The 24777-nt window shown below is 49.1% G+C and overlaps 1 long non-coding RNA gene across 19 annotated transcripts in view; it reads left to right on the top strand.

The window, feature by feature from the left end:
• The first annotated feature begins 206 nt into the window (after nucleotides 1–206).
• Nucleotides 207–24777, top strand: part of LOC127542514 (uncharacterized) — a 38053-nt gene continuing 13482 nt past the window's right edge. For 5 of the 19 annotated variants that reach the window (XR_007948701.1, XR_007948699.1, XR_007948690.1 and 2 more), the window contains exons 1-4: nucleotides 207–2634; nucleotides 7689–8225; nucleotides 19676–19925; nucleotides 23048–23172. This is a non-coding gene — a long non-coding RNA (uncharacterized LOC127542514). Of the gene's footprint in view, nucleotides 2635–4027; nucleotides 4826–7437; nucleotides 7648–7688; nucleotides 8226–15701; nucleotides 15784–18231; nucleotides 19635–19675; nucleotides 19926–23047; nucleotides 23173–24777 lie in introns of those variants that run through there. The other 14 variants (XR_007948698.1, XR_007948702.1, XR_007948691.1 and 11 more) reach the window with 12 other exon arrangements.

The following is a 24777-nucleotide window of genomic DNA, read 5'->3' as shown; positions in this document are numbered from 1 at the left end:
AGGGGGGGAAGATGGCGGAAAATTTAAAAGGTGAAGTTGAGTAGGCCGCCAGGGAACCCGCCCTGAGTCGGGGCGCGGGCACGAGGGCGGGAGCGCGCGTCCAGGCCACATCCTGGACGGACTGGGGACTCGCAGGCCGGAAAAGGTTCTGCTAACCAGGCCAGGGTGGCGGGGGTGGAGATGGGGTAACCATGTGGTGAGTCCGGTGAGGCCACCGGAGGGGGTCGGGGGTAGCCTCGAGAACCGCCCACCCAGAATTACGGGCGGCCGAGGGAGAGGTAACCCCGGGAGAGGGAAAATGGGCTGATCGAAGGATAGGGGCACCTGTAAAATATTGGGGGATATATGGAAGAAATGGGTGCCATTTGCGACAGGAATGGGGACACTCTGACAGGAAAAGTCCATTTCTAACAGGAAAGGGGGCACTGACAGGAAATGGGGGCACTCTGACAGAAAGAGACCATTTGTGACAGGAAATGGGCGATGTCGGATAGGAAAAGGCCATTAGTGAAAAATGGGGGGCAGTATCAGGTAGGAAAAGGCCATTTGTGACAAATGAGGGGCAGCATCAGGTAGGAAAAGGCCATTTGTGACAAATGGGGGGCAGCGTCAGGTAGGAAAAGGCCATTTGTGACAAATGGGGGCAGCGTCAGGTAGGAAAAGGCCATTAGTGAAAAATGGGGGGCAGTATCAGGTAGGAAAAAGGTCATTTGTGAGGGGGGGACAGTATCAGGTAGGAAAAGGCCATTTGTGATAGACATGGGGGGCAGTGTCATGTAGGAAAAGGCCATTAGTGACAAATGTGGGGCAGTGTCAGGTAGGAAAAGGCCATTTGTTTTTGTTTTTTTAATTTTATTTTATAATAACTTTTTATTGACAGAATCCATGCTTGGGTAATTTTTTATATTATCCCTTGCACTCGCTTCTTTCCCGATTTTTCCCCTCCCTCCCTCCACCCCCTCCCCTAGATGGCAAGCAGTCTTATATATGTTAAATGTGTTGCAGTATATCCTAGATACGATATATGTTTGTAGAACCAAACCGTTCTCTTGTTGCACAGGGAGAATTGAATTCAGAAGGTAAAAATAACCCGGGAAAAAAAACAAAAATTCACAAAGTTCACATTCATTTCCCAGTGTTCTTTCTTTGGGTGTAGCTGCTTCTGTCCATCATTGATCAGTTGGACCTGAGTTAGATCTTCTCTTTGTCAAAGAAATCCACTTCCATCAGAATACATCCTCATACAGTATCGTTGTTGAGGTGTATAATGATCTTCTGGTTCTGCTCATTTCACTCAGCATCAGTTCATGTAAGTCTTTCCAAGCCTCTCTGCATTCATCCTGCTGGTCATTTCTTACAGAACAATAATATTCCATAACATTCATATACCACAATTTACCCAGCCATTCTCCAATGGATTCATTCCATTCCATTCAATTTCCAGTTTCTAGCCACTACAAACAGGGCTGCCACAAACATTCTGGCACATACAGGTCCCTTTCCCTTCTTTAGTATTTCTTTGGGATATAAGACCAGTAGTAACACTGCTGGATCAAAGGCTATGCACAGTTTGATAACTTTTTGGACATAATTCCAGACTGCTCTCCAGAATGGTTGGATTCGTTCACAACACCAACAACAATGCATCAGTGTCCCAGTTTTCCTGCATCCCCTCCAACATTCATCATTATTTTTTCCTGTCATCTTAGCCAATCTGACAGGTGTATAGTGATATCTCACAGTTGCCTTAATTTGCACTTCTCTAATCAATAATGATTTGGAACACTCTTTCATATGAGTGGTAATAATTTCAATTTCATCATCTGAAAATTGTCTGTTCATATCCTTTGACCATTTAGCAATTGGAGAATGGCTTGATTTCTTAAAAATTTGAGTCACTTCTCTATATATTTTGGAAATAAGGCCTGGAAAAGACCATTTGTGATAGACAAAGGGGGCAGTGTCAAGTAGGAAAAGTCCATTAGTGACAAATGAGGGGCAGTGTCAGGTAGGAAAAGTCCATTAGTGACAAATGGGGGGCAGTGTCAGGTAGGAAAAACTCATTTGTGAAAGACATGGGGGGCAGTGTCAGGTAGGAAAAGGCCATTAGTGTCAAATGGAGGGCATTGTCAGGTAGGAAAAGGCCATTAGATACAAACTGGGGCAGTGTCAGGTAGGAAAAACTCATTTCTGATAGACATGGGGGGCAGTGTCAGGTAGGAAAAGGCCATTAGTGACAAATGGGGGGCAGTGTCAGGTAGGAAAAGGCCATTTGTGATAAATGGGGGGCTGTTTCAGGTAGGAAAAGGCCATTTATGATAGACACGGGGGGGCAGTGTCAGGTAGGAAAAGGCCATCAGAGAGAAATGGGGGGCAGTGTCAGTTAGGAAAAACTCATTTGTGATAGACACGGGGGGCAGTGTCACGTAGGAAAAGGCCATTAGTGACAAATTGGGGAGCAGTGTCAAATATGAAAAGGCCATTTGTGCTAAATGGGGGGCAGTTTCAGGTAAGAAAAGGCCATTTGTGATAGACATGGGGGGCCGTGTGAGGTAGAAAAAGGCCATTAGTGACAAATGGGGGGCCGTGTAAGGTAGGAAAAGGCCATTAGTGACAAATGTGGGGCAGTGTCAAGTAGGAAAAGGCCATTGGAGACAAATGGGCGGCAGTGTCAGTTAGGAAAAGGCCATTTGTGATAAATGGGGGGCTGTTTCAGGTAGGAAAGGGCCATTTGTGATAAATGGGGGGCTGTTTCAGGTAGGAAAAGGCCATTTGTGAAAGACACGGGGGGCAGTGTCAGGTAGGAAAAGGCCTGTAGAGAGAAATGGAGGCAGTGTCAGGTAGGAAAAACTCATTTGTGATAGACATGGGGAGCAGTGTCAGGTAGGAAAAGGCCATTAGTGACAAATGGGGGAGCAGTGTCAAATAGGAAAAGGCCATTAGTGACAAATGGGGGGCAGTTTCAGGTAGGAAAAGGCCATTAGTGACAAATGGGGGGCAGTTTAAGGTTGAAAAAGGCCATTTGTGATAGACATTGGGGGCCGTGTGAGGTAGGAAAAGGCCATTAGTGACAAATGTGGGGCCGTGTGAGGTAGGAAAAGGCCATTAGTGACAAATGGGGGGTAGTGTCAGGTAGGAAAAGGCCATTTGTGATAAACGGGGGAGCAGTGTCAAATAGGAAAAGGCCATTTGTGCTAAATGGGGGGCAGTGTCAGGTAGGAAAAGGCCATTGGAGACAAATGGGCGGCAGTGTCAGGTAGGAAAAGGCCATTTGTGACAGACATGGGGAGCAGTGTCAGATAGGAAAAGGCCATTGGAGACAAATGGGGGGCAGTGTCAGGTAGGAAAAGGCCATTAGTGACAAATGGGGGGCAGTGTCAGGTAGGAAAAGGCCATTGGAGACAAATGGGCGGCAGTGTCAGGTAGGAAAAGGCCATTTGTGATAAATGGGGGCAGTGTCAGTTAGGAAAAACTCATTTGTGATAGATATGGGGAGCAGTGTCAGGTAGGAAAAGGCCATTAATGCCAAATGTGGGGGCAGTGTCAAGTAGGAAAAGGCCATTAGTGACAAATGGGGGGCAGTGTCAGGTAGGAAAAGGCTATTAGTGACACATGGGGGAGCAGTGTCAAATAGGAAAAGGCCAGTTGTGCTAAATGGGGGGCAGTTTCAGGTAAGAAAAGGCCATTTGTGATAGACATGGGGGGCCATGTCAGGTAGGAAACGGCCATTAGTGACAAATGGGGGGCAGTGTGAGGTAGGAAAAGGCCATTAGTGACAAATGGGGGGCAGTGTCAGGTAGGAAAAGGCCATTTGTGCTAAATGGGGGGCAGTTTCAGGTAGGAAAAGGCCATTAGAGAGAAATGGGGGCAGTGTCAGGAAAAACTCATTTGTGATAGACACGGGGGGCAGTGTCAGGTAGGAAAAGGCCATTGGAGACAAATGGGCGGCAGTGTCAGTTAGGAAAAGGCCATTTGTGATAAATGGGGGGCTGTTTCAGGTAGGAAAGGCCATTTGTGATAAATGGGGGGCTGTTTCAGGTAGGAAAAGGCCATTTGTGAAAGACACGGGGGGCAGTGTCAGGTAGGAAAAGGCCTGTAGAGAGAAATGGGGGCAGTGTCAGGTAGGAAAAGGCCATTAGATACAAACTGGGGCAGTGTCAGGTAGGAAAAACTCATTTCTGATAGACATGGGGGGGCAGTGTCAGGTAGGAAAAGGCCATTAGTGACAAATAGGGGGCAGTGTCAGGTAGGAAAAGGCCATTTGTGATAAATGGGGGGCTGTTTCAGGTAGGAAAAGGCCATTTGTGATAGACACGGGGGGCAGTGTCAGGTAGGAAAAGGCCATCAGAGAGAAATGGGGGCAGTGTCAGTTAGGAAAAACTCATTTGTGATAGACACGGGGGGCAGTGTCACGTAGGAAAAGGCCATTAGTGACAAATGGGGGAGCAGTGTCAAATATGAAAAGGCCATTTGTGCTAAATGGGGGGCAGTTTCAGGTAAGAAAAGGCCATTTGTGATAGACATGGGGGGCCGTGTGAGGTAGAAAAAGGCCATTAGTGACAAATGGGGGGCCGTGTAAGGTAGGAAAAGGCCATTAGTGACAAATGTGGGGCAGTGTCAAGTAGGAAAAGGCCATTGGAGACAAATGGGCGGCAGTGTCAGGTAGGAAAAGGCCATTTGTGATAAATGGGGGGCTGTTTCAGGTAGGAAAAGGCCATTTGTGATAAATGGGGGCCTGTTTCAGGTAGGAAAGGGCCATTTGTGCTAAATGGGGGGCAGTGTCAGGTAGGAAAAGGCCATTAGAGAGAAATGGGGGCAGTGTCAGGTAGGAAAAACTCATTTGTGATAGACATGGGGGACAGTTTCAGGTAGGAAAAGGCCATTTGTGATAAATAGGGGAGCAGTGTCAAATAGGAAAAGGCCATTTGTGCTAAATGGGGGGCAGTTTCAGGTAGGAAAAGGCCATTTGTGATAAATGGGGGGCTGTTTCAGGTAGGAAAAGGCCATTTGTGAAAGACACGGGGGGCAGTGTCAGATAGAAAAAGGCCTTTAGAGAGAAATGGGGGCAGTGTCAGGTAGGAAAAACTCATTTGTGATAGACATGGGGGGCAGTTTCAGGTAGGAAAAGGCCATTTGTGATAAATAGGGGAGCAGTGTCAAATAGGAAAAGGCCATTTGTGCTAAATGGGGGGCAGTTTCAGGTAGGAAAAGGCCATTAGTGACAAATGGGGGGCAGTTTCAGGTAGGAAAAGGCCATTTGTGATAGACACAGGGGGCAGTGTCAGGTAGGAAAAGGCCATTAGTGACAAATGGGGGGCAGTGTCAAGTAGGAAAAGGCCATTAGTGACAAATGGGGGGCAGTGTCAAGTAGAAAAAGGCCATTTGTGATAGACATGGGGGGCCGTGTCAGGTAGGAAAAGGCCATTAGTGACAAACGGGGGGGCAGTGTCAGGAAAAGGCCATTAGTGACAAATGGGGGGCAGTGTCAAGTAGGAAAAGGCCATTAGTGACAAATGGGGGGCAGTGTTAGGTAGAAAAAGGCCATTTGTGATAGACATGGGGGGCCGTGTGAGGTAGGAAAAGGCCATTAGTGACAAATGGGGGGCCGTGTGAGGTAGGAAAAGGCCATTAGTGACAAATGGGGGGCAGTGTCAAGTAGGAAAAGGCCATTTGTGATAGACATGGGGGGCCGTGTCAGGTAGGAAAAGGCCATTAGTGACAAATGGGGGGCAGTGTCAGGTAGGAAAAGGCCATTGGAGACAAATGGGCGGCAGTGTCAGGTAGGAAAAGGCCATTTGTGATAAATGGGGGCAGTGTCAGTTAGGAAAAACTCATTTGTGATAGATATGGGGAGCAGTGTCAGGTAGGAAAAGGCCATTAATGCCAAATGTGGGGGCAGTGTCAAGTAGGAAAAGGCCATTAATGCCAAATGTGGGGGCAGTGTCAGGTAGGAAAAGGCCATTTGGGATAGACACGGGGGGCCGTGTCAGGTAGGAAAAGGCCATTAGTGACAAATGGGGAGCAGTGTCAAATAGGAAAAGGCCATTTGTGCTAAATGGGGGGCAGTTTCAGGTAAGAAAAGGCCATTTATGATAGACATGGGGGGCCATGTCAGGTAGGAAACGGCCATTAGTGACAAATGGGGGGCAGTGTGAGGTAGGAAAAGGCCATTGGAGACAAATGGGCGGCAGTGTCAGTTAGGAAAAGGCCATTTGTGATAAATGGGGGGCTGTTTCAGGTAGGAAAGGGCCATTTGTGATAAATGGGGGGCTGTTTCAGGTAGGAAAAGGCCATTTGTGAAAGACACGGGGGGCAGTGTCAGGTAGGAAAAGGCCTGTAGAGAGAAATGGGGGCAGTGTCAGGTAGGAAAAACTCATTTGTGATAGACATGGGGAGCAGTGTCAGGTAGGAAAAGGCCATTAGTGACAAATGGGGAGCAGTGTCAAATAGGAAAAGGCCATTAGTGACAAATGGGGGGCAGTTTCAGGTAGGAAAAGGCCATTAGTGACAAATGGGGGGCAGTTTAAGGTAGGAAAAGGACATTTGTGATAAATGGGGGGCTGTTTCAGGTAGGAAAGGGCCATTTGTGATAAATGGGGGGCTGTTTCAGGTAGGAAAAGGCCATTTGTGAAAGACACGGGGGGCAGTGTCAGGTAGGAAAAGGCCTGTAGAGAGAAATGGGGGCAGTGTCAGGTAGGAAAAGGCCATTAGATACAAACTGGGGCAGTGTCAGGTAGGAAAAACTCATTTCTGATAGACATGGGGGGCAGTTTAAGGTAGGAAAAGGACATTTGTGATAAATGGGGGGCTGTTTCAGGTAGGAAAGGGCCATTTGTGATAAATGGGGGGCTGTTTCAGGTAGGAAAAGGCCATTTGTGAAAGACACGGGGGGCAGTGTCAGGTAGGAAAAGGCCTGTAGAGAGAAATGGGGGCAGTGTCAGGTAGGAAAAGGCCATTAGATACAAACTGGGGCAGTGTCAGGTAGGAAAAACTCATTTCTGATAGACATGGGGGGCAGTGTCAGGTAGGAAAAGGCCATTAGTGACAAATAGGGGGCAGTGTCAGGTAGGAAAAGGCCATTTGTGATAAATGGGGGGCTGTTTCAGGTAGGAAAAGGCCATTTGTGATAGACACGGGGGGCAGTGTCAGGTAGGAAAAGGCCTGTAGAGAGAAATGGGGGCAGTGTCAGGTAGGAAAAGGCCATTAGATACAAACTGGGGCAGTGTCAGGTAGGAAAAACTCATTTCTGATAGACATGGGGGGCAGTGTCAGGTAGGAAAAGGCCATTAGTGACAAATAGGGGGCAGTGTCAGGTAGGAAAAGGCCATTTGTGATAAATGGGGGGCTGTTTCAGGTAGGAAAAGGCCATTTGTGATAGACACGGGGGGCAGTGTCAGGTAGGAAAAGGCCATCAGAGAGAAATGGGGGCAGTGTCAGTTAGGAAAAACTCATTTGTGATAGACACGGGGGGCAGTGTCACGTAGGAAAAGGCCATTAGTGACAAATGGGGGAGCAGTGTCAAATATGAAAAGGCCATTTGTGCTAAATGGGGGGCAGTTTCAGGTAAGAAAAGGCCATTTGTGATAGACATGGGGGGCCGTGTGAGGTAGAAAAAGGCCATTAGTGACAAATGGGGGGCCGTGTAAGGTAGGAAAAGGCCATTAGTGACAAATGTGGGGCAGTGTCAGGTAGGAAAAGGCCATTGGAGACAAATGGGCGGCAGTGTCAGGTAGGAAAAGGCCATTTGTGATAAATGGGGGGCTGTTTCAGGTAGGAAAAGGCCATTTGTGATAAATGGGGGCCTGTTTCAGGTAGGAAAGGGCCATTTGTGCTAAATGGGGGGCAGTGTCAGGTAGGAAAAGGCCATTAGAGAGAAATGGGGGCAGTGTCAGTTAGGAAAAACTCAGTTGTGATAGACACGGGGGGCAGTGTCACATAGGAAAAGGCCATTAGTGACAAATGGGGGAGCAGTGTCAAATATGAAAAGGCCATTTGTGCTAAATGGGGGGCAGTTTCAGGTAAGAAAAGGCCATTTGTGATAGACATGGGGGGCCGTGTGAGGTAGAAAAAGGCCATTAGTGACAAATGGGGGGCCGTGTAAGGTAGGAAAAGGCCATTAGTGACAAATGTGGGGCAGTGTCAAGTAGGAAAAGGCCATTGGAGACAAATGGGCGGCAGTGTCAGGTAGGAAAAGGCCATTTGTGATAAATGGGGGGCTGTTTCAGGTAGGAAAAGGCCATTTGTGATAAATGGGGGCCTGTTTCAGGTAGGAAAGGGCCATTTGTGCTAAATGGGGGGCAGTGTCAGGTAGGAAAAGGCCATTAGAGAGAAATGGGGGGCAGTGTCAGGTAGGAAAAACTCATTTGTGATAGACATGGGGGACAGTTTCAGGTAGGAAAAGGCCATTTGTGATAAATAGGGGAGCAGTGTCAAATAGGAAAAGGCCATTTGTGCTAAATGGGGGGCAGTTTCAGGTAGGAAAAGGCCATTTGTGATAAATGGGGGGCTGTTTCAGGTAGGAAAAGGCCATTTGTGAAAGACACGGGGGGCAGCAGTGTCAGGTAGAAAAAGGCCTTTAGAGAGAAATGGGGGGCAGTGTCAGGTAGGAAAAACTCATTTGTGATAGACATGGGGGGCAGTTTCAGGTAGGAAAAGGCCATTAGTGACAAATGGGGGGCAGTTTCAGGTAGGAAAAGGCCATTTGTGATAGACACAGGGGGCAGTGTCAGGTAGGAAAAGGCCATTAGTGACAAATGGGGGACAGTGTCAAGTAGGAAAAGGCCATTAGTGACAAATGGGGGGCAGTGTCAGGTAGAAAAAGGCCATTTGTGATAGACATGGGGGGCCGTGTCAGGTAGGAAAAGGCCATTAGTGACAAACGGGGGGGCAGTGTCAGGAAAAGGCCATTAGTGACAAATGGGGGGCAGTGTCAAGTAGGAAAAGGCCATTAGTGACAAATGGGGGGCAGTGTTAGGTAGAAAAAGGCCATTTGTGATAGACATGGGGGGCCGTGTGAGGTAGGAAAAGGCCATTAGTGACAAATGGGGGGCCGTGTGAGGTAGGAAAAGGCCATTAGTGACAAATGGGGGGCAGTGTCAAGTAGGAAAAGGCCATTTGTGATAGACATGGGGGGCCGTGTCAGGTAGGAAAAGGCCATTAGTGACAAATGGGGGGCCGTGTCAGGTAGGAAAAGGCCATTGGAGACAAATGGGCGGCAGTGTCAGGTAGGAAAAGGCCATTTGTGATAAATGGGGGGCAGTGTCAGTTAGGAAAAACTCATTTGTGATAGATATGGGGAGCAGTGTCAGGTAGGAAAAGGCCATTAATGCCAAATGTGGGGGCAGTGTCAAGTAGGAAAAGGCCATTAATGCCAAATGTGGGGGCAGTGTCAGGTAGGAAAAGGCCATTTGGGATAGACACGGGGGGCCGTGTCAGGTAGGAAAAGGCCATTAGTGACAAATGGGGGGCAGTGTGAGGTAGGAAAAGGCCATTAATGCCAAATGTGGGGGCAGTGTCAAGTAGGAAAAGGCCATTAGTGACAAATGGGGGACAGTGTCAGGTAGGAAAAGGCCATTTGTGATAGACGTGGGGGGCCATGTCAGGTAGGAAACGGCCATTAGTGACAAATGGGGGGCAGTGTGAGGTAGGAAAAGGCCATTGGAGACAAATGGGCGGCAGTGTCAGGTAGGAAAAGGCCATTTGTGATAAATGGGGGGCTGTTTCAGGTAGGAAAGGGCCATTTGTGATAGACATGGGGGACAGTGTCAGGTAGGAAAAGGCCATTAGTGACAAATGTGGGGGCAGTGTCAAGTAGGAAAAGGCCATTGGAGACAAATGGGCGGCAGTGTCAGGTAGGAAAAGGCCATTAGTGACAAATGGGGGGCAGTTTCAGGTAGGAAAAGGCCATTTGTGATAGACACGGGGGGCAGTGTCAGGTAGGAAAAGGCCATTTGTGATAGACATGGGGGGCCGTGTGAGGTAGGAAAAGGCCATTAGTGACAAATGGGGGGCCGTGTCAGGAAAAGGCCATTGGAGACAAATGGGCGGCAGTTTCAGGTAGGAAAAGGCCATTTGTGATAGACATGGGGGGCTGTGTCAGGTAGGAAAAGGCCATTAGTGACAAATGGGGGAGCAGTGTCAAGTAGGAAAAGGCCATTAGTGACAAATGGGGGGCAGTGTCAAGTAGGAAAAGGTCATTAGTGACAAATGGGCGGCAGTGTCAGGTAGGAAAAAGCCATTAGTGACACATGGGGGAACAGTGTCAAATAGGAAAAGGCCATTTGTGCTAAATGGGGGGCAGTTTCAGGTAGGAAAAGGCCATTAGTGACAAATGGGGGGCAGTTTCAGGTAGGAAAAGGCCATTTGTGATAGACACAGGGGGCCGTGTCAGGTAGGAAAAGGCCATTAGTGACAAACGGGGGGGCAGTGTCAGGAAAAGGCCATTGGAGACAAATGGGCGGCAGTTTCAGGTAGGAAAAGGCCATTTGTGATAGACACAGGGGGCCGTGTCAGGTAGGAAAAGGCCATTTGTGCTAAATGGGGGGCAGTTTCAGGTAGGAAAAGGCCATTTGTGATAAATGGGGGGCTGTTTCAGGTAGGAAAAGGCCATTTGTGAAAGACACGGGGGGCCGTGTCAGGTAGAAAAAGGCCTTTAGAGAGAAATGGGGGGCAGTGTCAGGTAGGAAAAACTCATTTGTGATAGACATGGGGGGCAGTTTCAGGTAGGAAAAAGCCATTTGTGATAAATAGGGGAGCAGTGTCAAATAGGAAAAGGCCATTTGTGCTAAATGGGGGGCAGTTTCAGGTAGGAAAAGGCCATTAGTGACAAATGGGGGGCAGTTTCAGGTAGGAAAAGGCCATTTGTGATAGACACAGGGGGCAGTGTCAGGTAGGAAAAGGCCATTAGTGACAAATGGGGGGCAGTGTCAAGTAGGAAAAGGCCATTAGTGACAAATGGGGGGCAGTGTCAGGTAGAAAAAGGCCATTTGTGATAGACATGGGGGGCCGTGTCAGGTAGGAAAAGGCCATTAGTGACAAACGGGGGGGCAGTGTCAGGAAAAGGCCATTAGTGACAAATGGGGGGCAGTGTCAAGTAGGAAAAGGCCATTAGTGACAAATGGGGGGCAGTGTTAGGTAGAAAAAGGCCATTTGTGATAGACATGGGGGGCCGTGTGAGGTAGGAAAAGGCCATTAGTGACAAATGGGGGGCCGTGTGAGGTAGGAAAAGGCCATTAGTGACAAATGGGGGGCAGTGTCAAGTAGGAAAAGGCCATTTGTGATAGACATGGGGGGCCGTGTCAGGTAGGAAAAGGCCATTAGTGACAAATGGGGGGCCGTGTCAGGTAGGAAAAGGCCATTGGAGACAAATGGGCGGCAGTGTCAGGTAGGAAAAGGCCATTTGTGATAAATGGGGGCAGTGTCCGTTAGGAAAAACTCATTTGTGATAGATATGGGGAGCAGTGTCAGGTAGGAAAAGGCCATTAATGCCAAATGTGGGGGCAGTGTCAAGTAGGAAAAGGCCATTAATGCCAAATGTGGGGGCAGTGTCAGGTAGGAAAAGGCCATTTGGGATAGACACGGGGGGCCGTGTCAGGTAGGAAAAGGCCATTAGTGACAAATGGGGGAGCAGTGTCAAATAGGAAAAGGCCATTTGTGCTAAATGGGGGCAGTTTCAGGTAAGAAAAGGCCATTTATGATAGACATGGGGGGCCATGTCAGGTAGGAAACGGCCATTAGTGACAAATGGGGGGCAGTGTGAGGTAGGAAAAGGCCATTAGTGACAAATGGGGGGCCGTGTCAAGTAGGAAAAGGCCATTAGTGACAAATGAGGGGCAGTGTGAGGTAGGAAAAGGCCATTAATGCCAAATGTGGGGGCAGTGTCAAGTAGGAAAAGGCCATTAGTGACAAATGGGGGACAGTGTCAGGTAGGAAAAGGCCATTTGTGATAGACGTGGGGGGCCATGTCAGGTAGGAAACGGCCATTAGTGACAAATGGGGGGCAGTGTGAGGTAGGAAAAGGCCATTGGAGACAAATGGGCGGCAGTGTCAGGTAGGAAAAGGCCATTTGTGATAAATGGGGGGCTGTTTCAGGTATGAAAGGGCCATTTGTGATAGACATGGGGGACAGTGTCAGGTAGGAAAAGGCCATTAGTGACAAATGTGGGGGCAGTGTCAAGTAGGAAAAGGCCATTGGAGACAAATGGGCGGCAGTGTCAGGTAGGAAAAGGCCATTTGTGATAAATGGGGGGCTGTTTCAGGTATGAAAGGGCCATTTGTGATAGACATGGGGGACAGTGTCAGGTAGGAAAAGGCCATTAGTGACAAATGTGGGGGCAGTGTCAAGTAGGAAAAGGCCATTGGAGACAAATGGGCGGCAGTGTCAGGTAGGAAAAGGCCATTAGTGACAAATGGGGGGCAGTTTCAGGTAGGAAAAGGCCATTTGTGATAGACACGGGGGGCAGTGTCAGGTAGGAAAAGGCCATTTGTGATAGACATGGGGGGCCGTGTGAGGTAGGAAAAGGCCATTAGTGACAAATGGGGGGCCGTGTCAGGAAAAGGCCATTGGAGACAAATGGGCGGCAGTTTCAGGTAGGAAAAGGCCATTTGTGATAGACATGGGGGGCTGTGTCAGGTAGGAAAAGGCCATTAGTGACAAATGGGGGAGCAGTGTCAAGTAGGAAAAGGCCATTAGTGACAAATGGGGGGCAGTGTCAAGTAGGAAAAGGTCATTAGTGACAAATGGGCGGCAGTGTCAGGTAGGAAAAAGCCATTAGTGACACATGGGGGAACAGTGTCAAATAGGAAAAGGCCATTTGTGCTAAATGGGGGGCAGTTTCAGGTAGGAAAAGGCCATTAGTGACAAATGGGGGGCAGTTTCAGGTAGGAAAAGGCCATTTGTGATAGACACAGGGGGCCGTGTCAGGTAGGAAAAGGCCATTAGTGACAAACGGGGGGGCAGTGTCAGGAAAAGGCCATTGGAGACAAATGGGCGGCAGTTTCAGGTAGGAAAAGGCCATTTGTGATAGACACAGGGGGCCGTGTCAGGTAGGAAAAGGCCATTTGTGCTAATGGGGGGCAGTTTCAGGTAGGAAAAGGCCATTTGTGATAAATGGGGGGCTGTTTCAGGTAGGAAAAGGCCATTTGTGAAAGACACGGGGGGCCGTGTCAGGTAGAAAAAGGCCTTTAGAGAGAAATGGGGGGCAGTGTCAGGTAGGAAAAACTCATTTGTGATAGACATGGGGGGCAGTTTCAGGTAGGAAAAGGCCATTTGTGATAAATAGGGGAGCAGTGTCAAATAGGAAAAGGCCATTTGTGCTAAATGGGGGGCAGTTTCAGGTAGGAAAAGGCCATTAGTGACAAATGGGGGGCAGTTTCAGGTAGGAAAAGGCCATTTGTGATAGACACAGGGGGCAGTGTCAGGTAGGAAAAGGCCATTAGTGACAAATGGGGGGCAGTGTCAAGTAGGAAAAGGCCATTAGTGACAAATGGGGGGCAGTGTCAGGTAGAAAAAGGCCATTTGTGATAGACATGGGGGGCCGTGTCAGGTAGGAAAAGGCCATTAGTGACAAACGGGGGGGCAGTGTCAGGAAAAGGCCATTAGTGACAAATGGGGGGCAGTGTCAAGTAGGAAAAGGCCATTAGTGACAAATGGGGGGCAGTGTTAGGTAGAAAAAGGCCATTTGTGATAGACATGGGGGGCCGTGTGAGGTAGGAAAAGGCCATTAGTGACAAATGGGGGGCCGTGTGAGGTAGGAAAAGGCCATTAGTGACAAATGGGGGGCAGTGTCAAGTAGGAAAAGGCCATTTGTGATAGACATGGGGGGCCGTGTCAGGTAGGAAAAGGCCATTAGTGACAAATGGGGGGCAGTGTCAGGAAAAGGCCATTAGTGACAAATGGGGGGCCGTGTCAAGTAGGAAAAGGCCATTAGTGACAAATGGGGGAGCAGTGTCAGGTAGGAAAAGGCCATTTGTGATAAATGGGGGGCAGTGTCCGTTAGGAAAAACTCATTTGTGATAGATATGGGGAGCAGTGTCAGGTAGGAAAAGGCCATTAATGCCAAATGTGGGGGCAGTGTCAAGTAGGAAAAGGCCATTAATGCCAAATGTGGGGGCAGTGTCAGGTAGGAAAAGGCCATTTGGGATAGACACGGGGGGCCGTGTCAGGTAGGAAAAGGCCATTAGTGACAAATGGGGGAGCAGTGTCAAATAGGAAAAGGCCATTTGTGCTAAATGGGGGGCAGTTTCAGGTAAGAAAAGGCCATTTATGATAGACATGGGGGGCCATGTCAGGTAGGAAACGGCCATTAGTGACAAATGGGGGGCAGTGTGAGGTAGGAAAAGGCCATTAGTGACAAATGGGGGGCCGTGTCAAGTAGGAAAAGGCCATTAGTGACAAATGAGGGGCAGTGTGAGGTAGGAAAAGGCCATTAATGCCAAATGTGGGGCAGTGTCAAGTAGGAAAAGGCCATTAGTGACAAATGGGGGACAGTGTCAGGTAGGAAAAGGCCATTTGTGATAGACGTGGGGGGCCATGTCAGGTAGGAAACGGCCATTAGTGACAAATGGGGGGCAGTGTGAGGTAGGAAAAGGCCATTGGAGACAAATGGGCGGCAGTGTCAGGTAGGAAAAGGCCATTTGTGATAAATGGGGGGCTGTTTCAGGTAGGAAAGGGCCATTTGTGATAGACATGGGGGACAGTGTCAGGTAGGAAAAGGCCATTAGTGACAAATGGGGGGCCGTGTCAGGTAGGAAAAGGCCATTGGAGACAAATGGGCGGCAGTGTCAGGTAGGAAAAGGCCATTTGTGATAAATGGGGGCAGTGTCCGTTAGGAAAAACTCATTTGTGATAGATATGGGGAGCAGTGTCAGGTAGGAAAAGGCCATTAATGCCAAATGTGGGGCAGTGTCAAGTAGGAAAAGGCCATTAATGCCAAATGTGGGGCAGTGTCAGGTAGGAAAAGGCCATTTGGGATAGACACGGGGGGCAGTGTCAGGTAGGAAAAGGCCATTAGTGACAAATGGGGGAGCAGTGTCAAATAGGAAAAGGCCATTTGTGCTAAATGGGGGGCAGTTTCAGGTAAGAAAAGGCCATTTATGATAGACATGGGGGGCCATGTCAGGTAGGAAACGGCCATTAGTGACAAATGGGGGGCAGTGTGAGGTAGGAAAAGGCCATTAGTGACAAATGGGGGGCCGTGTCAAGTAGGAAAAGGCCATTAGTGACAAATGAGGGGCAGTGTGAGGTAGGAAAAGGCCATTAATGCCAAATGTGGGGGCAGTGTCAAGTAGGAAAAGGCCATTAGTGACAAATGGGGGACAGTGTCAGGTAGGAAAAGGCCATTTGTGATAGACGTGGGGGGCCATGTCAGGTAGGAAACGGCCATTAGTGACAAATGGGGGGCAGTGTGAGGTAGGAAAAGGCCATTGGAGACAAATGGGCGGCAGTGTCAGGTAGGAAAAGGCCATTTGTGATAAATGGGGGGCTGTTTCAGGTATGAAAGGGCCATTTGTGATAGACATGGGGGACAGTGTCAGGTAGGAAAAGGCCATTAGTGACAAATGTGGGGGCAGTGTCAAGTAGGAAAAGGCCATTGGAGACAAATGGGCGGCAGTGTCAGGTAGGAAAAGGCCATTTGTGATAAATGGGGGGCTGTTTCAGGTATGAAAGGGCCATTTGTGATAGACATGGGGGACAGTGTCAGGTAGGAAAAGGCCATTAGTGACAAATGTGGGGCAGTGTCAAGTAGGAAAAGGCCATTGGAGACAAATGGGCGGCAGTGTCAGGTAGGAAAAGGCCATTAGTGACAAATGGGGGGCAGTTTCAGGTAGGAAAAGGCCATTTGTGATAGACACGGGGGGCAGTGTCAGGTAGGAAAAGGCCATTTGTGATAGACATGGGGGGCCGTGTGAGGTAGGAAAAGGCCATTAGTGACAAATGGGGGGCCGTGTCAGGAAAAGGCCATTGGAGACAAATGGGCGGCAGTTTCAGGTAGGAAAAGGCCATTTGTGATAGACATGGGGGGCTGTGTCAGGTAGGAAAAGGCCATTAGTGACAAATGGGGGAGCAGTGTCAAGTAGGAAAAGGCCATTAGTGACAAATGGGGGGCAGTGTCAAGTAGGAAAAGGTCATTAGTGACAAATGGGCGGCAGTGTCAGGTAGGAAAAAGCCATTAGTGACACATGGGGGAACAGTGTCAAATAGGAAAAGGCCATTTGTGCTAAATGGGGGGCAGTTTCAGGTAGGAAAAGGCCATTAGTGACAAATGGGGGGCAGTTTCAGGTAGGAAAAGGCCATTTGTGATAGACACAGGGGGCCGTGTCAGGTAGGAAAAGGCCATTAGTGACAAACGGGGGGGCAGTGTCAGGAAAAGGCCATTGGAGACAAATGGGCGGCAGTTTCAGGTAGGAAAAGGCCATTTGTGATAGACACAGGGGGCCGTGTCAGGTAGGAAAAGGCCATTTGTGCTAAATGGGGGGCAGTTTCAGGTAGGAAAAGGCCATTTGTGATAAATGGGGGGCTGTTTCAGGTAGGAAAAGGCCATTTGTGAAAGACACGGGGGGCCGTGTCAGGTAGAAAAAGGCCTTTAGAGAGAAATGGGGGGCAGTGTCAGGTAGGAAAAACTCATTTGTGATAGACATGGGGGGCAGTTTCAGGTAGGAAAAGGCCATTTGTGATAAATAGGGGAGCAGTGTCAAATAGGAAAAGGCCATTTGTGCTAAATGGGGGGCAGTTTCAGGTAGGAAAAGGCCATTAGTGACAAATGGGGGGCAGTTTCAGGTAGGAAAAGGCCATTTGTGATAGACACAGGGGGCAGTGTCAGGTAGGAAAAGGCCATTAGTGACAAATGGGGGGCAGTGTCAAGTAGGAAAAGGCCATTAGTGACAAATGGGGGGCAGTGTCAGGTAGAAAAAGGCCATTTGTGATAGACATGGGGGGCCGTGTCAGGTAGGAAAAGGCCATTAGTGACAAACGGGGGGGCAGTGTCAGGAAAAGGCCATTAGTGACAAATGGGGGGCAGTGTCAAGTAGGAAAAGGCCATTAGTGACAAATGGGGGGCAGTGTTAGGTAGAAAAAGGCCATTTGTGATAGACATGGGGGGCCGTGTGAGGTAGGAAAAGGCCATTAGTGACAAATGGGGGGCCGTGTGAGGTAGGAAAAGGCCATTAGTGACAAATGGGGGGCCGTGTCAAGTAGGAAAAGGCCATTTGTGATAGACATGGGGGGCCGTGTCAGGTAGGAAAAGGCCATTAGTGACAAATGGGGGGCCGTGTCAGGTAGGAAAAGGCCATTGGAGACAAATGGGCGGCAGTGTCAGGTAGGAAAAGGCCATTTGTGATAAATGGGGGGCAGTGTCCGTTAGGAAAAACTCATTTGTGATAGATATGGGGAGCAGTGTCAGGTAGGAAAAGGCCATTAATGCCAAATGTGGGGCAGTGTCAAGTAGGAAAAGGCCATTAATGCCAAATGTGGGGCAGTGTCAGGTAGGAAAAGGCCATTTGGGATAGACACGGGGGGCCGTGTCAGGTAGGAAAAGGCCATTAGTGACAAATGGGGGAGCAGTGTCAAATAGGAAAAGGCCATTTGTGCTAAATGGGGGGCAGTTTCAGGTAAGAAAAGGCCATTTATGATAGACATGGGGGGCCATGTCAGGTAGGAAACGGCCATTAGTGACAAATGGGGGGCAGTGTGAGGTAGGAAAAGGCCATTAGTGACAAATGGGGGGCCGTGTCAAGTAGGAAAAGGCCATTAGTGACAAATGAGGGGCAGTGTGAGGTAGGAAAAGGCCATTAATGCCAAATGTGGGGCAGTGTCAAGTAGGAAAAGGCCATTAGTGACAAATGGGGGACAGTGTCAGGTAGGAAAAGGCCATTTGTGATAGACGTGGGGGGCCATGTCAGGTAGGAAACGGCCATTAGTGACAAATGGGGGGCAGTGTGAGGTAGGAAAAGGCCATTGGAGACAAATGGGCGGCAGTGTCAGGTAGGAAAAGGCCATTTGTGATAAATGGGGGGCTGTTTCAGGTATGAAAGGGCCATTTGTGATAGACATGGGGGACAGTGTCAGGTAGGAAAAGGCCATTAGTGACAAATGGGGGAGCAGTGTCAAGTAGGAAAAGGCCATTGGAGACAAATGGGCGGCAGTGTCAGGTAGGAAAAGGCCATTTGTGATAAATGGGGGGCTGTTTCAGGTATGAAAGGGCCATTTGTGATAGACATGGGGGACAGTGTCAGGTAGGAAAAGGCCATTAGTGACAAATGTGGGGCAGTGTCAAGTAGGAAAAGGCCATTGGAGACAAATGGGCGGCAGTGTCAGGTAGGAAAAGGCCATTAGTGACAAATGGGGGGCAGTTTCAGGTAGGAAAAGGCCATTTGTGATAGACACGGGGGGCAGTGTCAGGTAGGAAAAGGCCATTTGTGATAGACATGGGGGGCCGTGTGAGGTAGGAAAAGGCCATTAGTGACAAATGGGGGGCCGTGTCAGGAAAAGGCCATTGGAGACAAATGGGCGGCAGTTTCAGGTAGGAAAAGGCCATTTGTGATAGACATGGGGGGCTGTGTCAGGTAGGAAAAGGCCATTAGTGACAAATGGGGGAGCAGTGTCAAGTAGGAAAAGGCCATTAGTGACAAATGGGGGGCAGTGTCAAGTAGGAAAAGGTCATTAGTGACAAATGGGCGGCAGTGTCAGGTAGGAAAAAGCCATTAGTGACACATGGGGGAACAGTGTCAAATAGGAAAAGGCCATTTGTGCTAAATGGGGGGCAGTTTCAGGTAGGAAAAGGCCATTAGTGACAAATGGGGGGCAGTTTCAGGTAGGAAAAGGCCATTTGTGATAGACACAGGGGGCAGTGTCAGGTAGGAAAAGGCCATTAGTGACAAACGGGGGGGCAGTGTCAGGAAAAGGCCATTGGAGACAAATGGGCGGCAGTTTCAGGTAGGAAAAGGCCATTTGTGATAGACACAGGGGGCCGTGTCAGGTAGGAAAAGGCCATTAGTGACAAACGGGGGGGCAGTGTCAGGAAAAGGCCATTGGAGACAAATGGGCGGCAGTTTCAGGTAGGAAAAGGCCATTTGTGATAGACATGGGGGGCTGTGTCAGGTAGGAAAAGGCCATTAGTGACAAATGGGGGAGCAGTGTCAAGTAGGAAAAGGCCATTAGTGACAAATGGGGGGCAGTGTCAAGTAGGAAAAGGTCATTAGTGACAAATGGGCGGCAGTGTCAGGTAGGAAAAAGCCATTAGTGACACATGGGGGAACAGTGTCAAATAGGAAAAGGCCATTTGTGCTAAATGGGGGGCAGTTTCAGGTAGGAAAAGGCCATTAGTGACAAATGGGGGGCAGTGTGAGGTAGGAAAAGGCCATTAGTGACAAATGGGGGGCCGTGTCAAGTAGGAAAAGGCCATTAGTGACAAATGAGGGGCAGTGTGAGGTAGGAAAAGGCCATTAATGCCAAATGTGGGGGCAGTGTCAAGTAGGAAAAGGCCATTAGTGACAAATGGGGGACAGTGTCAGGTAGGAAAAGGCCATTTGTGATAGACGTGGGGGGCCATGTCAGGTAGGAAACGGCCATTAGTGACAAATGGGGGGCAGTGTGAGGTAGGAAAAGGCCATTGGAGACAAATGGGCGGCAGTGTCAGGTAGGAAAAGGCCATTTGTGATAAATGGGGGGTTGTTTCAGGTAGGAAAGGGCCATTTGTGATAGACATGGGGGACAGTGTCAGGTAGGAAAAGGCCATTAGTGACAAATGTGGGGCAGTGTCAAGTAGGAAAAGGCCATTGGAGACAAATGGGCGGCAGTGTCAGGTAGGAAAAGGCCATTTGTGATAAATGGGGGGCTGTTTCAGGTAGGAAAGGGCCATTTGTGATAGACATGGGGGACAGTGTCAGGTAGGAAAAGGCCATTAGTGACAAATGTGGGGCAGTGTCAAGTAGGAATAGGCCATTGGAGACAAATGGGCGGCAGTGTCAGGTAGGAAAAGGCCATTAGTGACAAATGGGGGGCTGTTTCAGGTAGGAAAAGGCCATTTGTGATAGACACGGGGGGCAGTGTCAGGTAGGAAAAGGCCATTTGTGATAGACATGGGGGGCCGTGTGAGGTAGGAAAAGGCCATTAGTGACAAATGGGGGGCCGTGTCAGGAAAAGGCCATTGGAGACAAATGGGCGGCAGTTTCAGGTAGGAAAAGGCCATTTGTGATAGACATGGGGGGCTGTGTCAGGTAGGAAAAGGCCATTAGTGACAAATGGGGGAGCAGTGTCAAGTAGGAAAAGGCCATTAGTGACAAATGGGGGGCAGTGTCAGGTAGGAAAAAGCCATTAGTGACACATGGGGGAACAGTGTCAAATAGGAAAAGGCCATTTGTGCTAAATGGGGGGCAGTTTCAGGTAGGAAAAGGCCATTAGTGACAAATGGGGGGCAGTTTCAGGTAGGAAAAGGCCATTTGTGATAGACACAGGGGGCAGTGTCAGGTAGGAAAAGGCCATTAGTGACAAACGGGGGGGCAGTGTCAGGAAAAGGCCATTGGAGACAAATGGGCGGCAGTTTCAGGTAGGAAAAGGCCATTTGTGATAGACACAGGGGGCCGTGTCAGGTAGGAAAAGGCCATTAGTGACAAACGGGGGGGCAGTGTCAGGAAAAGGCCATTGGAGACAAATGGGCGGCAGTTTCAGGTAGGAAAAGGCCATTTGTGATAGACACAGGGGGCCGTGTCAGGTAGGAAAAGGCCATTTGTGCTAAATGGGGGGCAGTTTCAGGTAGGAAAAGGCCATTTGTGATAAATGGGGGGCTGTTTCAGGTAGGAAAAGGCCATTTGTGAAAGACACGGGGGGCAGTGTCAGGTAGAAAAAGGCCTTTAGAGAGAAATGGGGGGCAGTGTCAGGTAGGAAAAACTCATTTGTGATAGACATGGGGGGCAGTTTCAGGTAGGAAAAGGCCATTTGTGATAAATAGGGGAGCAGTGTCAAATAGGAAAAGGCCATTTGTGCTAAATGGGGGGCAGTTTCAGGTAGGAAAAGGCCATTAGTGACAAATGGGGGGCAGTTTCAGGTAGGAAAAGGCCATTTGTGATAGACACAGGGGGCAGTGTCAGGTAGGAAAAGGCCATTAGTGACAAATGGGGGACAGTGTCAAGTAGGAAAAGGCCATTAGTGACAAATGGGGGGCAGTGTCAGGTAGAAAAAGGCCATTTGTGATAGACATGGGGGGCCGTGTCAGGTAGGAAAAGGCCATTAGTGACAAACGGGGGGGCAGTGTCAGGAAAAGGCCATTAGTGACAAATGGGGGGCAGTGTCAAGTAGGAAAAGGCCATTAGTGACAAATGGGGGGCAGTGTTAGGTAGAAAAAGGCCATTTGTGATAGACATGGGGGGCCGTGTGAGGTAGGAAAAGGCCATTAGTGACAAATGGGGGGCCGTGTGAGGTAGGAAAAGGCCATTAGTGACAAATGGGGGGCAGTGTCAAGTAGGAAAAGGCCATTTGTGATAGACATGGGGGGCCGTGTCAGGTAGGAAAAGGCCATTAGTGACAAATGGGGGGCAGTGTCAGGTAGGAAAAGGCCATTTGTGATAAATGGGGGGCAGTGTCAGTTAGGAAAAACTCATTTGTGATAGATATGGGGAGCAGTGTCAGGTAGGAAAAGGCCATTAATGCCAAATGTGGGGGCAGTGTCAAGTAGGAAAAGGCCATTAATGCCAAATGTGGGGGCAGTGTCAGGTAGGAAAAGGCCATTTGGGATAGACACGGGGGGCCGTGTCAGGTAGGAAAAGGCCATTAGTGACAAATGGGGGAGCAGTGTCAAATAGGAAAAGGCCATTTGTGCTAAATGGGGGGCAGTTTCAGGTAAGAAAAGGCCATTTATGATAGACATGGGGGGCCATGTCAGGTAGGAAACGGCCATTAGTGACAAATGGGGGGCAGTGTGAGGTAGGAAAAGGCCATTAGTGACAAATGGGGGGCTGTGTCAAGTAGGAAAAGGCCATTAGTGACAAATGAGGGGCAGTGTGAGGTAGGAAAAGGCCATTAATGCCAAATGTGGGGGCAGTGTCAAGTAGGAAAAGGCCATTAGTGACAAATGGGGGACAGTGTCAGGTAGGAAAAGGCCATTTGTGATAGACGTGGGGGGCCATGTCAGGTAGGAAACGGCCATTAGTGACAAATGGGGGGCAGTGTGAGGTAGGAAAAGGCCATTGGAGACAAATGGGTGGCAGTGTCAGGTAGGAAAAGGCCATTTGTGATAGACACGGGGGGCAGTGTCAGGTAGGAAAAGGCCATTAGTGACAAATGGGGGAGCAGTGTCAGGTAGAAAAAGGACATTTATGACAAACACGGGAGGCCGTGTCAGGTAGGAAAAGGCCATTTGTGACAGACACGGGGGGCAGTGTCAGTTAGGAAAAACTCATTTGTGATAGACATGGGGAGCAGTGTTAGGTAGGAAAAGGTCATTTGTGCTAAATGGGGGGCAGTTTCAGGTAAGAAAAGGCCATTTGTGATAGACATGGGGGGCCGTGGGAGGTAGGAAAAGGCCATTAGTGACAAATGGGGGGCCATGTGAGGTAGGAAAAGGCCATTAGTGACAAATGTGGGGGCAGTGTCAAGTAGGAAAAGGCCATTTGTGATAGACATGGGGAGCCGTGTCAGGTAGGAAAAGGCCATTAGTGACAAATGGGGGAGCAGTGTCAAATAGGAAAAAGCCATTTGTGCTAAATGGGGGGCAGTTTCAGGTAAGAAAAGGCCATTTGTGATAGACATGGGGGGCCGTGTCAGGTAGGAAAAGGCCATTAGTGACAAATGGGGGGCAGTGTGAGGTAGGAAAAGGCCATTAGTGACAAATGGGGGGCTGTGTCAAGTAGGAAAAGGCCATTAGTGACAAATGAGGGGCAGTGTGAGGTAGGAAAAGGCCATTAATGCCAAATGTGGGGGCAGTGTCAAGTAGGAAAAGGCCATTAGTGACAAATGGGGGAGCAGTGTCAGGTAGGAAAAGGCCATTTGTGATAGACGTGGGGGGCCATGTCAGGTAGGAAACGGCCATTAGTGACAAATGGGGGGCAGTGTGAGGTAGGAAAAGGCCATTGGAGACAAATGGGCGGCAGTGTCAGGTAGGAAAAGGCCATTTGTGATAAATGGGGGGCTGTTTCAGGTAGGAAAGGGCCATTTGTGATAGACATGGGGGACAGTGTCAGGTAGGAAAAGGCCATTAGTGACAAATGTGGGGGCAGTGTCAAGTAGGAAAAGGCCATTGGAGACAAATGGGCGGCAGTGTCAGGTAGGAAAAGGCCATTAGTGACAAATGGGGGGCAGTTTCAGGTAGGAAAAGGCCATTTGTGATAGACACGGGGGGCAGTGTCAGGTAGGAAAAGGCCATTAGTGACAAATGGGGGGGCAGTGTCAAGTAGGAAAAGGCCATTAGAGAAAATGGAGGCACTGTCAGGTAGGAAAAACTCATTTGTGATAGATATGGGGGGCAGTGTCATGTAGGAAAAGACCACTAGTGACAAATGGGGGGGCAGTGTCAGGTAGGAAAAGGTCATTAGTGACAATTGGGCGGCAGTGTCAGGTAGGAAAAAGCCATTAGTGACACATGGGGGAACAGTGTCAAATAGGAAAAGGCCATTTGTGATAAATGGGGGGCAGTTTTAGGTAGGAAAAGGCCATTTGTGATAGACACAGGGGGCCGTGTCAGGTAGGAAAAAGCCATTAGTGACACATGGGGGAACAGTGTCAAATAGGAAAAGGCCATTTGTGATAAATGGGGGGCAGTTTTAGGTAGGAAAAGGCCATTTGTGATAGACACAGGGGGCCGTGTCAGGTAGGAAAAGGCCATCAGAGAGCAATGGAGGCAGTGTCAGTTAGGAAAAACTCATTTGTGATAGACATGGGGAGCAGTGTCAGGTAGGAAAAGGCCATTAGTGACAAATGGGGAGCAGTGTCAAATAGGAAAAGGCCATTAGTGACAAATGGGGGTGCAGTGTCAAATAGGAAAAGGCCATTTGTGCTAAATGGGGGGCAGTTTAAGGTAGAAAAAGGCCATTTGTGATAGACATTGGGGGCCGTGTGAGGTAGGAAAAGGCCATTAGTGACAAATGTGGGGCCGTGTCAGGTAGGAAAAGGCCATTAGTGACAAAAGTGTCAAGTAGGAAAAGGCCATTAGTGACAAATGGGGGGCAGTGTCAGGTAGGAAAAGGCCATTTGTGATAAATGGGGGCAGTGTCAGGAAAAACTCATTTGTGATAGATATGGGGAGCAGTGTCAGGTAGGAAAAGGCCATTAATGCCAAATGTGGGGGCAGTGTCAAGTAGGAAAAGGCCATTAATGCCAAATGTGGGGGCAGTGTCAGGTAGGAAAAGGCCATTTGGGATAGACACGGGGGGCCGTGTCAGGTAGGAAAAGGCCATTAGTGACAAATGGGGGAGCAGTGTCAAATAGGAAAAGGCCATTTGTGCTAAATGGGGGGCAGTTTCAGGTAAGAAAAGGCCATTTATGATAGACATGGGGGGCCATGTCAGGTAGGAAACGGCCATTAGTAACAAATGGGGGGCAGTTTCAGGTAGGAAAAGGCCATTTGTGATAGACACAGGGGGGCCTTGTCAGGTAGGAAAAGGCCATTAGTGACAAATGGGGGAGCAGTGTCAAGTAGGAAAAGGCCATTAGTGACAAATGGGGGGCAGTGTCAGGTAGGAAAAGGCCATTGGAGACAAATGGGGGAGCAGTGTCAAATATGAAAAGGCCATTTGTGCTAAATGGGGGGCAGTTTCAGGTAAGAAAAGGCCATTTGTGATAGACATGGG

Source organism: Antechinus flavipes, chromosome X (assembly GCF_016432865.1).
Source record: "Antechinus flavipes isolate AdamAnt ecotype Samford, QLD, Australia chromosome X, AdamAnt_v2, whole genome shotgun sequence".
NCBI lineage: Eukaryota > Metazoa > Chordata > Mammalia > Dasyuromorphia > Dasyuridae > Antechinus > Antechinus flavipes.
Note: the sequence above shows the minus strand (reverse complement) of the source record. Positions and strands in the feature narration are given on the sequence as shown.